This window comes from Nomascus leucogenys, chromosome 4 (assembly GCF_006542625.1).
Source record: "Nomascus leucogenys isolate Asia chromosome 4, Asia_NLE_v1, whole genome shotgun sequence".
Taxonomy (NCBI): Eukaryota; Metazoa; Chordata; class Mammalia; order Primates; family Hylobatidae; genus Nomascus; species Nomascus leucogenys.
In genome coordinates this window covers 138902273-138916815 of record NC_044384.1, presented here as the reverse complement: position 1 = coordinate 138916815, position 14543 = coordinate 138902273, and the positions used below count along the sequence as shown (strand labels likewise).

At 43.1% G+C, this 14543-nt stretch overlaps 1 long non-coding RNA gene across 1 annotated transcript in view; it reads right to left on the bottom strand.

The window, feature by feature from the left end:
- Window positions 1-6832: 6832 nt before the first annotated feature.
- LOC101177827 overlaps window positions 6833-14543 on the bottom strand; it is a 28572-nt gene continuing 20861 nt past the window's right edge. Inside the window, exon 3 of the long non-coding RNA XR_001113245.1 lies at window positions 6833-7377. This is a non-coding gene — a long non-coding RNA (uncharacterized LOC101177827). The remainder of the gene's footprint in view (window positions 7378-14543) is intronic.

The window sequence follows — 14543 nt, the reverse complement described above, 5'->3', positions numbered from 1 at the left end:
TCAAATTGATTAAATGAATACATTTCCCTGTATCAAGCTGTTTAAAAAGTAGACATACGAATAAACCCCATATTTTATTTAACAGATTCTAAGAATTTACTACGTAGGAATCCCCCTGATACTTTCCATCCTCCTTCCTTGCTGCCCCACCACCACACCCGCCCCCCACCTTTAGTACTTATCATCTGACGTATTACATACATATTACTTGTCTCCACCCTCCAGAATGTAAGCTCCTTGAGATTTGGGATTTCTGTACATCTTGTTCACTGTCATATCTCTAGCACCTAGGCACCAAGAAGACACTAGAAAATCATTGTTAAATGAGCCCACTCACAAAGATATCGTGTACTATTCTTCATTCTTGTTAGTGATAAAAATCTGGTGGGGCACATTGGCTCCTGTCTGTAATCTCAGCACTTTAAGAGGCCAAGGTGGGTGGATCACCTGAGGTCAGGAGCTGGAGACCAGCCTGGCCAACATGGTGAAACCCCATCTCTACTAAAAATACAAAAAAATTACCTGGGTGTGATGGCACACTCCTGTAGTCTCAGCTACTCTGGAGGATGAGGCATGAGAATCACTTGAACCTGGGAGACAGAGGTTGCAGTGCCCCAAAACTGTGCCATTGCCCTCCAGCCTGGGTGACAGAGACTGTCTTGAAAACAACAACAAAAATAATCCACTTACCATTAATACATTGGGACAATTTATTTTCTTTACTTCTCCTCTGTTATGGATTGAAGGTTTTTGTCCTCACAAAAATTCATACATTGAAATCTGATCCCCCGAGTGGTGATATTAGGAGGTGGAACCTGGTTGGAAGGAATCAGGTCATTAGGGTGGAGCCCTCGTGAATGTGATTAGTGCCCTTATGAGAAGAGGCCAGAGAGCTCAGTCAGTCTCTTTCCATCAAGTGACGATACAAGAAGAAGTAAGCAGTCTGTAACCCAGAAGAGAGCCCGCTCAGGAATCTTACCATGCTGGCACCCTGATCTCAGATTTCTACCCTTCAGAACTTTGAAGAATAAATTTCTGTTGTTTGTAAGCCACCCAATCCATGGTATTAGGTTGGTGCAAAAGTAATTGCGGTTTTTGCGTTACTTTTAATCGCAACTGCATCAACCTAATACTTTGTCACAGCAGCCCAAGCTGACTAAGACATCCTGTCTTTCTCTGATACTTCCCATTCGGTATGTCAGACAGTCCTCTTGAACACTCTTACCCCTTCTCCCCCACCACCACCCTGGCCCAAGACAGTAGCATCTCTTGTTTTATTTATTTTTTTTATTATTATTTTTTGAGACAGAGTCTTGCTCTGTCAGCTGGAGTGCAGTGGCAAGATCTCAACTCACTGCAACCTGTGCTTCCCGGGTCCATGCGACTCTTGCCTCAGCCTCCCGAGCAGCTGGAATTATAGGTGCCTGCCACCACACCTGGCTAACTTTTGTATTTTTAGTAGAGACTGGGTTTTGCCATGTTGCCCAGGCTGGTCTCAAACTCTTGACCTCAAGTGATCTGCCTGCCTTGGCCTCCCATATGCTAGGATGACAGGTGTGAGCCACTGTGCCCAGCCTACATCTCTCGTTTTAAAATTAAGACAAGTTTGGATATTCTTTAATGAGAAATAATTTTACATGTGGAAACAGATATAAAGAAAGTTATATTCAGTAAACTGTACATACTATATATGTGTCAATCAAGAAAGCAAAAAATTAAGCATTAATAGTTTGAATATAGACTCCAGCATTATTGTTAGCATTAGTGTTTTAAAGTGCTTCCTAAACTCCTGGGAATATCAGCAAAGTCTGAAGATTTTAGATTTGGTGGGATGCCTATATGGGTCAAAAGATCTCAGTTATTCTCAACTCCTCTCTTTCTCTCACTTGGCATCTGATCTGCCAGAAAATCCTTTTGGGTCTACCTTCAGGGAACATCCAAAATCTCTCCCTGGCCACCACTCTCCCTGAAGACACCAGCATCTTTCTCCTGGATCCATGCATCAGCCTTCTAAGCAGCCTTTGCTTTGATCATTTCACCCCTTCTTTCCTCTACAACAAGAGTCATCATCTCAAAATTTCAACTAGCTGCTCTTTGAAACACAGTATCTGCTTCCCATTGCACTCAGAAGAAAATCCAAAGTCCCAACTGTGACCTGCAAGTCGACAGTTAAATGTGCCCTCACCCTGCAACCTCATCTCCGGCTGGAAGCCCCAGTCTTTGCTAGTGTCCAGGCACGCTGGCCTCTCGTGGGCCTTTGTCTTTTCTGTTCTCCTTGCCTGAAACGCTCTTCTGATACACAGCCCCAAGCCTCCTTCCTTCCTTCCTTCCTTTAGACAATGCCACCAACTCTGTGGTGACTTGCCTGGTCTCCCTATCTCCTTTTCCTGTCTTTTTATCTTTAGCATCTATCCCTGATATACTGTATATTTAATTTATACTATATATTTGGTTTTGTACATTTTGTATATTTGATATTATTTATTTGTCTTCTACAAATAATATAAATTCTGCAAGGGATTTTAACTTCTTTGTTCACTGCTGAATATTTGATGCTTGGGACACATAATTGATCCTCAATTTAAAACGGTTGTATGAACAAATGAGAAAAGGGCTGTGGTGCTACACACAGAAACGTGTTTGTTTTGATGCTCAGCACCTGACTGTAATGGTTGCGGTCACTTGTGCCACAACTAGAAGGGAGAGTGAGGCCCGTGGAATTAAGGACGTGGACTGGAAGCTCTAACATGGTTTCCTAGGACAGGATCTAACAAAATATTAATTATTTGTAAGAGAGACAAGTAGAAATAAAGTTGTAATATCCAGCTTCTTGAAAAAAAAATCACTAGCTCTGATGACCAACACTAAGTGACTTTACTCCTTTGGAAAGTTCCTGAAGATAGTGGCAATCAGGAAAATCCCCCATGCCCATCAAATATAGAGGAGCCCCTGCCATTGTTCTCCTCCCATGTGGTTTTGTTTTAGACAGTCCTAGGATTATACAGAGGGTTGGGCTGTCACCTAGTTTAGAGGGCGAAGGCATGCAGTGCAACTTTACCTGGCACATTTTCAGCTCCTGTGTTATTTTTAAAAATCTGAGTTATGCCGAGCATGGTGGCTCACACCTATAATCCCAGCACTTTGGGAGGCCATGGCGGGTGGATCACAAGGTCAGGAGTTCGAGATCAGCCTGACCAACACAGTGAAACCCTGTCTCTACTAAAAATACAAAACATAGCCAGGCATGGTGACATGTGCCTGTAATCCAAGCTACTCAGGAGGCTGAGGCAGGAGAACTGTTTGAATGCAAGAGGTAGAGGATGCAGGTAGCTGAAATTGTGCCACTGCACTTCAGCCTGGGAGACAGAGTGAGACTCTGTCTCAAAAAAAAAAAAAAAATCTGAGTTATTAGGTAAATTGTAAAGGATTCAGGACTGCAGTTCATAAACTAATGAGTGACATGGATAAGATAAGTACATCTATCGTTTGTTTTAAAAGACTAGAGTAAGTTAATTGGGTGGGGAGGATGTCTGGTGAAGGAAGTCAAGCGTGTTAAGTAGAAAAACACCTGTGACTAGGTTAGACTAGATGATCTGTATTCCAGTATGGCGTACAAGTTCAGTGCCAAACAAAGAGACATGATGACTTCAGCTGATGGAAGAGTTGATGACCAGGGGATGAAATTGTATAGATCAGAGTCAAGATCAGGAAGAAATGGCAGACCAACCAACCAGGTCAGCAGCTTACAAAGTCAAGAGAAACAAGAGGAGAAGCAAGATGTAAAATACATCAAGTGAATGTGCATTACAGATGAGTTTTAGTCATGGTCTAGTACATGTTTTAGGACAGGCACAGGTCTTGGACTAAAGAGAAGGACCTTGGATGAAAGAGAAGGACACACATCTCTTTTTCCGATTCTGAAGTAGCTAGAGGAGGGGACATTATTTTCAAACTTAAGTGAAATTAGTTAGGTAGAAAACATGAAGGACTCTTTTCTCTAGCATGGAACACTAATGTCTCTATTTGGATGGCTATGACAAAAATACCATAGACTGGTTAATTTATAAACAACCACAATTTATGGCTCACAGTTCTGGAAGCTGGGAAGTCCAAGATCAAGGAACCAGTAGATTCTGTGTTTGGTGAGGGACTATTTCCTGTTTATAGAGGGTGCCTGGTTGCTGTGTCCCCACATGGAAGAAGAGAACGGGAGGCTCCTTCACATCTCTATAAAAGAGGCACTAATCCCATTCAAGAGGACTCCACCCTCATGACCTACTCACCTCCCACATCACTACTCTTAATACTATCACATATGTAGGTGCCAGCGTATGGGGGATGCCAATATTCAGGCCAAAGCAAATAAATATCACAAAAGTTAACAAGATATAAAAGGGTTCCAAGGAATAATGGATACATTAAAATACTACTAAGGGGACGGATGCGATGGCCACACCTGTAATCACAGAACTTTGGGAATGGGAGGTGGGAGGATCACTTGAGTCCAGGAGTTTGAGGCCAGCCTGGGCAGCATAGTGAGACCCCATCTTAACACAAAATTAAACAATTAGCTGGGCATGGTGGCTCATGCCCATAATCCCAGCTGCTTGCAAGGCTGAGGAAGGAGGATCAATTGAGCCCGGGGAGTTGAGGCTACAGTGAGCTATGATCACACCACTTCACTCCAGTGTGGGCAACAGAGGAAGACCTTGTCTCAAAAAAACAAAAATCTACTACTAAGGGAAGTCAGGCTCTACTGAAATTCAGGTTAGTCAAGAAAAGCAATGATGTTTTTTCATGATCTATCCTTCGATACTTCTGTCAATAAAAAATGCCAGGCTGGATGGCCCAGAGGGCTAACACAGTAGGATGCTTCCCACATTCTTGTTTTTAAGTAAGTATTTAAAAATTGCATTAGCTTTGGGGGTACAAGTAATTTTTGGTTATGTGGATGAACTATAGGGGTGAAGTCTGAGACTTTGGTGCACCTGTCACTGGAGTAGTGTACTTTGCAGCCAATATGTAGTTTGTAATCCCTCAACCCCCAATATTCTTCTGTTTCTACCTAGTTAATGCCATCAACTCCCTTATGAACCAAATCACAAACGTAACAACTTGGAAACAAACGCCTTGCAATCGGAAATATCTTGACCAGACAAGTCTAAGTAAAATGTGGAGCCTAGAAAGATGTTCCAGCACATGTCAGCATATGGTGGCCTTTTCCACACCCAGCTGCTGTTCATATGAGCCTTCAGAATTCTGATCACCAGTTTAATCTGATGCTGACCCTGGTCTTTGTGAAAATTCCAAACAACTCTTCTAATCCAGCGTGGGGGGAACCAAAGTTCCCCACGGACATGTTATTCCCAGAGTAATCTTGCTGCAAGAGCTTTCGGATTTAGAGGATTTATGAATCCAGTTGCCACTATATCATTGTCCCCAGTGACACCAACTCAGGCCTAAAAATGTTCAGGTCTCTCCCATATAAAGTGGCTTTGCTAGATTTAGATCAAACCTTTCTGAGCAGCATGGGGGCATTCTGAAACACCTACTTTTTTGTTTTCCCTAAATTTGATGATTCTAAATATGAGTAGATAGCTCTAATACTGCCAGCAGTTACTGAGTGTACTCAACTTTCATTTGTATCTACTTACATGAACAACTTGCTTAAAAGAATGCTTTGGAATTGCTTGTATGATAAATCAAGCTTGATTTGTGTTTATATGGAAACAAAATAGATCCCCATATGTACACAGGAAAATTGGCAACTGCCAAGATGTTATTGTTACCTGGAATCCTGCCTTGGGATGGAGATCAACAAAGCCGGACCTCTGGACCAGCAGTCTCAGTTCTCGTGATAGTGAGCAAAGAATTGCGAACTAACCCAGTAATGCAAGCTCAAAACAAGGCTTTCTGAAACACAGTAATGCATTCTCAGAGGGAGAGTGGGGTAACCTCTGCGAAGTGAAATCAGCCCCTCTTTATAGAGCTCAGGGAGCGTTTATGCAGTTTGTGGGGAGGAGTTGAGGCTTGGGCTGTGTTTGAGTGACAGGATTGTGTCATTTGATTAGCAGTTTATGCTTCTATCACTGAACTAAAACTGCACGTCTTATACTTTGGTAAGGAAACCCCACTCGGGGGGCAAAACCACAAGTAAATTTTTTTATAATGACTGTATAATAAGGATGGGTTTGTGGCCTAGATGGACTGGGCATGCGCCACATTAGGGGATTTTTATCTGTGCCCAGTTCTTCTTTCTTCAGGATGTGCTGGCCACAGACTTTATCACAAGCTCCATCTGTCAGGGTGGAGTTAGGGTGGTCTTGGGGGCTGAACTTAGGTGGGCCAGGGCCTGTCTTAGTGACAGCCCTTCTGCCCTCCTCTCTCGCCCCCTCCCAGCTGCTAATGTCTAACTACCTAACATTATGGCTGGGACACTATGTTCCTGTGGTAATGCCAAAAACTGTAGTACCGAAGGGTAAGCCTCCTTGATTCTGTCCAGCCATGGGTGAAATTTCTCCAACTCTATGTAGGAGGAGAGTGTTGTAACAGATCGTTTCTAAAGTCCCTTCCAGTTCAGGGAGACTGCAATCTCTGAACAAACACATTCCTGTCATCCAGTGGAAATGAGTACTTCAGGGCCCACAGGTGATAACTTCTATTTTGCAACTTAAAACAAAACCACCCTTGAGCCAGCCCTCGGAGGAGTGGGCCAGCCTTGCGGACGCAGTGTCTACACAGGCCTCGCAGCTTCCGCCTAGAACTCCGCAGGGTTTCCGTTGCATTGCGGGGCAGGCACCACCACGTTGTGGGTGTGGGGAAGGAGATGTGAGGACAAAGGGCAGAGTGGCGGTGATAGGTCACAATGGGTAGAAAGATGGTTTAGGTGGAGACGTCAGAGGAAGGCGAGCAGTGGCAGATTAGGCTCAGGCTGCTGTGAATGGGTGTCAGCCTGGGAGACCCTGTCCAGTGCGCCCCCACATCTACCCGCCTTCGATGGGATGGGCACAGTCTCGATCCTGGCACCAGTATCGACCTCAGCTGGCACCAAAGGCCTGAGTAGAGAGTAATCAGTGTCCCCATTCCAGTCCAAGCCCCCCCTTCCTGGGAGTTCTGGAGCAAAATGGGGACCTGAGCAGGAGCCCCGGGTTCCAGGGAGACCTGGCTCAGCAGGGCGGCCTGTGAGATGTTGTGAGAAAGGTGTGGAGCAGCCATCAAGAACTGTCTTAATGAAACATTGCCATGAGCCGTGAATCTATGTAAAACCATATTACTTTGTGGAAAACAGCCAGCGGAGGGCAAGTTTAACAGCTCCGTGGGGAAGTTCCAGGGACAGCTGTGCAAGAGAGAGTGTACTGTTTTCAAGTACACATCGTTCTGCTGAAAGAAAAAACTTTAGACAAATTAAATTGAACAGAGTTTAATTGTGCAAAGAATGATTCATGAATCAGGCAACACCCAGAACAAGTGGAAGTTCAGAGAGCTCCCTGGGCAGGGATTATTTATAGACAGAAAACTGGAAGTACCCTACAGAAATAGCTTGATTGGTTACAACTCCGGTATTTGCCTTTTTTGGACATGGTCTGATCAGTGGGTAGCCTGTGATTAGCGGAAGTTCGGTTGCTATGACTGGCTGTGACACAGCTATTTGTTACAAAAATATGCTCCTAAATTAGGCTTTTGGTTTGTTTACCTACTAAGTTAGGTTGTGGCTCCTGACACAGACACTCAAGGTATGGAGGCAGCCTCAGGCCAAAAATAAGTTAATTTAACAGATTTTTGAAAGAGACTTTTTCCAGATAGCAAAAGAAGAGCGATGATCCATCTAAACACCACGGGAATGGTGGCTGTGGACCTTGTATCCACCAGCCCCAGCCAGGAAATACCTGACACCATGCTGCTGGCCTGACTAGAAGTGGCTGAGAGGCTGGGCATGTGGCTCACACCTGTAATCCAGGCACTTTGGGATGCTGAGGCAGGTGGATTACCTGAGGTCAGGAGTCCGAGACCAGCCTGGCCAACATGGTGAAACCCCATCTCTACTAAAAATACACACACACACACAAATTAGCTGAGCATGGCGGCAGACACCTGTAATCCCAGCCACTCAGGAGGCAGAGTCAGGAGAATCACTTGAATCCAGGAGGTGGAGGTTGCAGTGAGCCGAGATTACACCACTGTCCTCCAGCCTAGGTGACAGAGCGAGACTCCTTCTCAAAAAACAAAAATAAAAAAAAAGCGGCTGAGACATTCAGGGTAGAGGCTGTAGGCCTATAAAGACCTTTGAGGCAACAGGGCTGCCTCCTTGAGGTTTGTAAAGACAGCCGTCCACAGTAATGACAACAGTTCCACCCAAAGCTTGCCACTGGCTACTCATTTCACCTGCAGCTGTGCCCCTGCAGATGCAAAAGATCTGGAAAAAGCTTGTTTATCCCCTAAGACCACCAATGGAGGCTTACGTCTGTACCCAGGCCATCCCGCTGAGGACACAATGGGCATACCTGTGTGGAAGGCAGAGCCCAGTGGCCATGGTGCTCCGTGGAGAAGGGAATCTGCATCAGGCTGGCATTAGGAACTTCCCATGGTCCCTGAGGTGTTTGGGGTCACCTCCTCTGATTATGCTGAGGGAGAAGAAGTTCAACACGTCTCCCGCACATGTGTTCACGGAAGGGCACTCTTCTTCATTCTAATTGCAATGCAACCAGTGCTCAATGAAGCAGCAACAGCAGCGGTAACAACAGGCACCAAAGCAGGTGCTATGGACACACAGGCCACCAAGTCTGCAGACTCAGAGCACATTAACACAGCACCAGCAAGAGCGGCCTTCGTGGATCCAGTAGGGCATGGAACCAGCACATCATGGCAGGTGTGCTCAGAGGATCTTTAGGTAGTGGGAGCAACTGCTTACAAGCATGTCCCTGTGCTCAGAGGCTACATCCTGCATGCCAGGAGGAGCTTTTGGTCTCTCTGCAGACAGCAGCCCGAGTGTGGTGGCTGAAGGAGCAGAAATGACTGGCAAGCCTGCTGCAGAAACAGTTAAAGGCCTAGTGGCAGGACCCCTTGTCTGGGCCTTGCCAATGAAGGATACACGAGTGAATGGATCAGACGGAAGCCAGAAAGTCTCCCATCCCAAGACTGAAGCCCAGAGAGAGAAAGAAAGACAAAGGACAGAACTCCCACAAGACGCCATTGCCATCACCAAAGGACTGGGGCACACAAGTCAACCCTATAAGCGTTAATCTTCTGGTCTTGAGCAGAAGATGATCCCTGCAAGGGACCAATAGGGATGAAAAAAGAAAAAGGCTAGAGCAGTTCGGGAGGCTGAGGACACAGCTGCTTCTCTCTATGAAAATGCCAGTCCCATTCTCACCACAAAGGAGTCCAGGTTATCTCAAAAACTGCGGGGGAGCACACACCTATACTGGCAGTTACTCAGGAGGCTGAGGCGGGAGGATCTTTGAGTCCAGGAATCCAAGACCAGCCTGGGCAACATAACAATACCTGTCTCAAATAATAATAATAATAATAATAATAATAATAAGAAGAAGAAGAAGAAGAAGAAGAAGAAGAAGGGGGAGTGAAACTATGACAAGTTTAGGGTCTTATGCAAAAATAACTCTGCGAAGTTCAGAACCTGCTTTACTCACCTGGAAGAGAGTAGAGAGGTGGGATGAAGTCTGAGATAGTAGAAAAGGGCAGCATGGAACACCACACAGTGAGGCAGAGTGTAGCAGGGGCTGGGGATCACTGGGACCATAGCTGAGATGAGGGGGACAGTAACTTTAAAGCCCAGCAAAAAAGGAATCAGAGCACAGAAACCAAGGGGTTTTTGGTTTAGGTGGCCTTGATTTAAGTAAATAAATACAAACAAAATACATTCTTAGAATGAAAAAAAAAAAAACCTGTTAAGTATTATCCAAAGGCACGTGTCATTTCATCATGAAACTCACAAATATGCATTGGGAAGAAGCGTTGTTTGAGGTAGGGAAGGAAGAGATGAACACCTGAGTGAAAGGGTGACCATGGCCTGTGCTGGTCAGCAGGAGTTTCTTACCTTCCTTCTTTTTCTCCAAAAGGCATACATTTCACTATTGAGCTTTGTGATTCCTAAACTGTAGTGGGTCTAAGAATCATCTGGGGTGCTTTTCTGAAATGCAGATTCATGGCCCTGGACAAACTGAACCAGGATCTCATAGAGTGGGACTACCTTAGGTGATCCTCATGAGATGATCCAAGGTGTGGACTCAAGACTAACACTGGTACATGGTCCAGTGTAAGAAGTGGCCTTGAGAGTTAACAAGTAGGTTTTCATGTACATGTGCCCATCCTTTTGGACTATGCATTGGTTCATTTCAATCACAGCTACTGTCAACATTTATTCATTAGTTAACCAATATTGGAATAAGAGTTTACTACGTGCCAGACACCGTTTTAGCTGCTCTACTAGTTGAACCTTATATTTTTTGAAGGTCTGGTTTTTAGAATGTTGCATGCAGATTTGTCTGGTGCTTTTTAGCTGCTGGCTGGCATGCCATCGTATGAGTGAGTGCTATATGACCGACCGTTCCTCCTAAGGGAAAGGGCATGGGAAAGACAATGGCCCTCTTTATCCTTTTCCTTCTGACAATAACCTTTGCAAAGTATAGAGCATTCACTGACTTTCCAAGGCTTTATAATGTTTTATTTATTTAGAAATATAAATAAATACACTGTGAAATATGTGATGGGGGAGGTTGTGAAGCAACCTTCACATAATACATAAGAAATTATAAATCTTTCTATTTTGAGACAGTGTCTGCATTGAGAAACAGATAAATCTATCTACCCCTCCTTTTAATCAGTAATCTTACCTCCAATAACACTGGCTTGCACTTGCAGTAACACTTGCAAGGCTGGAAAATAGGTTAATGAGTAGAACAGCATATATATTTCAGGAGAAGAAATAGAATGCTTTATTGCCTCAAGATACCAAATAATTGCTTCTTTCTCAGTATCATCTCGTCTCAGCCTTGTGTAGTATGTACAAGAAAAAAAAGTCTTTCATCGAACAATAGTCACCTTTAGAACATTGTTTTGCTCTGGTTTTGTACACCAAGAGAATGAGAGGTCTGTCATCTTGACATGTGCTGTCTAAAGTCTAAAATCAAGGCCCAGTGTTACGTGCTGCCTTGACATCTGTTGAAATTGGGAGGCCTTGAATATTCTCACTGCAATTTCTCCTCCTTGCTCTGCTCTTGTGGATAAGGTCCCTTGGCTGAACAACTTTCCTTTCAAGGGTACCAGAGGCAGTTCCTGCTTATCCTGGAGTATCCTGGGGTTTCAACTTTCTGCCAGTTTTCCGAATTGCTCAAACAAGCCAATCACTTCCTCCTATGAACCGACAGACACGTCACCCTCTTGATATTACAAAGCCTGCCTCCTGCAGCCCCTGGTTGTCCACTTTGTTCCTGAATACAACCCTACTTGGCCTACAGTGTCCCCCCCACTCCCCGGGCAGTGAGTAGATCTGACTAATAAATTGCTGTTGATCTTATCTTTCCGTTGTTTGTAGTAGCATCTTCAGCCATCTTTATGACCCTAGGGCAGGAATCCCTCCCTCACCAACTGAATGAATAGGAGTTGATTAAAACATGTTTTATCCACTGAAATAGGATCTTTATATATAAAGTAAATATGTGTTAATTTTAGAAAGTATTAAAAATTAAGTATTTTTTTCACCAATACTAAGACAACCAGCAAAAGGGCTACTTGAATATTTTCTTTTTACTGTAGCTTGCCCTTGTAATAGTCTGGAAGCAAAAATATGAAAGGCAGGCCAATTGCACAGTGTCTTAAAGGACCACAGGTTATCACAGTCACTAGTGAGCCCAGAAATTAGCCAATACTGGATGAAGGAGGAACTTCTCACAAAGCTAACAAGGCAAATACAAGAAACAAGGCCTCCCACAAGTTCATTTATATATGCATTAGGAGTATGATAACACCTATGGGTTGACTCAATAAAAATAAGAGCTCAGGTCACAAGGCTCATATAGGACAGCAGGCGTCATGGCTCTAGAAGAAAGGTTTGTGGGAAAGAAGGGAAGAGAGTCCAGGGAAGTATTAGCATCCAATCACTTCTCTGACTCTACTGTACATGCCAAGCAGGGGCACAGCAGCCCTTCTTGATTTCTACCCAGCCATGATTTTCATGCCCTAGTGCCAGGTAGCAAGGCCGTCAAGGCCCACGGTGGCTCAGTAAGGATTATGTTTTGTAAATGATAACCTAGGAGGTGAAGCTAGCAACAGGGAAGAGGGCTTTGACCTACTGAAGGCAGCACTTGGTTTGCTGGTTGCCTTCACTTGTGTTTGTGACTGCCTTTGGAGTGCAGTGCTGAAGTGAATCATACAACTTATCTGCACAACATCAAATGCAGCTGGCTTTTCTAGTAACAAAGTTGCTACCATTTATTAGCAACTACACGGTTGCTAATCACACACTGGTTCATTATCTTCTTTAATCCACTTAATTTTTCGAGGTAAGTACTCTTATCTACCTACATCTTGCAAATGAGGAAACGGCATTAAGCAACTTATTCACAGTTGCATAGCTAATAAGGAGTAGAGCCTGGATTCAAAGCCAGAGCCAGGATTCAATCTTTTTTTAAAATCAATTTCATTGTATATATTTGAGGTTTACAACATGATGTCATAGGATACATATAGAGAGTAAAATGGTTACTATAGTGAAACACATGAACATATCATCTCACAGAGTTACTGCTTTGTGACGAGAGCAGTGAAAATCTACTTATTTAACAAAAATCCTTAATACAATATAATTTTATTAACTATAGTTCTCATGCTGTACATTGGATTTTCAGACTTGTTCATCCTATGTGTCTGCTACTTTGACCTACATCTCCCCATCCCACCCCCTGCCTCTTGACCTTTTTGCTGTTGTTGTTTAGATTCCACATAAAAGTGAGATCATGCAATATTTTTCTTTATATGTCTGGCTTATTTCACTTAATATAATGAAAGTGGTGTGTGTGTATACATGTATATATGTATGTATGTATTATATATAATGTATATATAATAAAATATTATTCAGCCTCATATTAGAAGGAGATTCTGCCATTTGTCACAGCATGAACGGACCTGCAGGATTCATTCTTAATAGCACCCAGGGTGTGTCTGAGAATTTCTGGGGAGAAGGGACTAGAGAAAGAAGGTTACCTAGGACTATCAACTCCAAGTACAATGCTACTAAGAAAATAGGCCATGTCTTTAATACAAGTATAGGCAAGTTTGTTTTTGACAGAGGGAAAAAAAAAAAAACTCAACCAGGTGTCCCACAATCATATACCATTAGGACCCATTCATGGTAGACTAGATTATAATAGACCAGTCATAATAGAGCTGAAACCTTTAATAGAAAGTGATGTTATAGTTAAATAACATGAAACAAACACATATCTACACTGTGTGTTTTCCTGTCACTTCCAAATAGCTTGCGACTTATTGTACAAATTTATTGAAGCAGTATTTTGTGTGTACAGAAAGCACAATCCAAAACAGGGGTGCTCTGAAGTGCACCGTTCTGCATTGGTTATATGTTTATCTCTCTTTTCCTTATGTAAGCATGTTTCTGTTATATAACATCAATACCCAGAGCAGTAGCCAAGTGATGTTATGCTAACTGATGGGAACAGAAAAGTACTGCAGAGCTCAGCACCTCACAACAGCCCTTCCTTCTGATGGTATCTGGTAATTAGAAGCTACTCACCTTGAGAACACACCCCTTGTAGATCTGTAATTAGTTAATTTAGTTTTACTGCTTCTTTGACATTGATCACAGTCTCCTTTGAAGTACAAAAAAAAAAAAGAGACGAAGAAGAATAGGAAAAACTGACCTGGCTCATACCTGGTGACTTTTATCAATGTCTCTTGTATGAATCTTTTGTTATGAGGTATTTTACACATAATGATTTATAATGGCATTTACAGAGCTTAATGTTAGGTCTGAAAGACTCACTTGTAAATTACATAACTTCAGTACATTCATGCTAATTGTGTTGGTTCAGAAAAAATGTTTAAACTGACATGAAATCACTATGTTTTGGAGACACTGCCTTTCATTAAACCTGCTCATGGTAAAACCAGACTACTTTAGTATCCTTCACTACTTCAGTACTTATTATAATTAGTATTTATGTACACTATTTAAATATATAATTATCTGCACACATATGCTCTATAACCTCTAATTTGCTTTGACTCCTTTGTTGTTGTTGTGGTTGAGACAGGATCTCTCTCTGTTGCCCCGGCCTGGAGTGCACTGAAGTGCAGTGGTGCAATTACAATTAACTGCAGCCTTGACCTCCTGGGCTCAAGCGATAATTCCTTTTTAGCCTCCCAAGTAGCTAGGACTATAGGCATATACCACCACACCCTGACGCTTCTTTAATACATTGCAAGTTTTATGTTAGGATGGATATATGTCTTCTGCCTCCACAGGCTTCAAAACTCTGAGCAGAATTCTCTGAATATTGTGAACA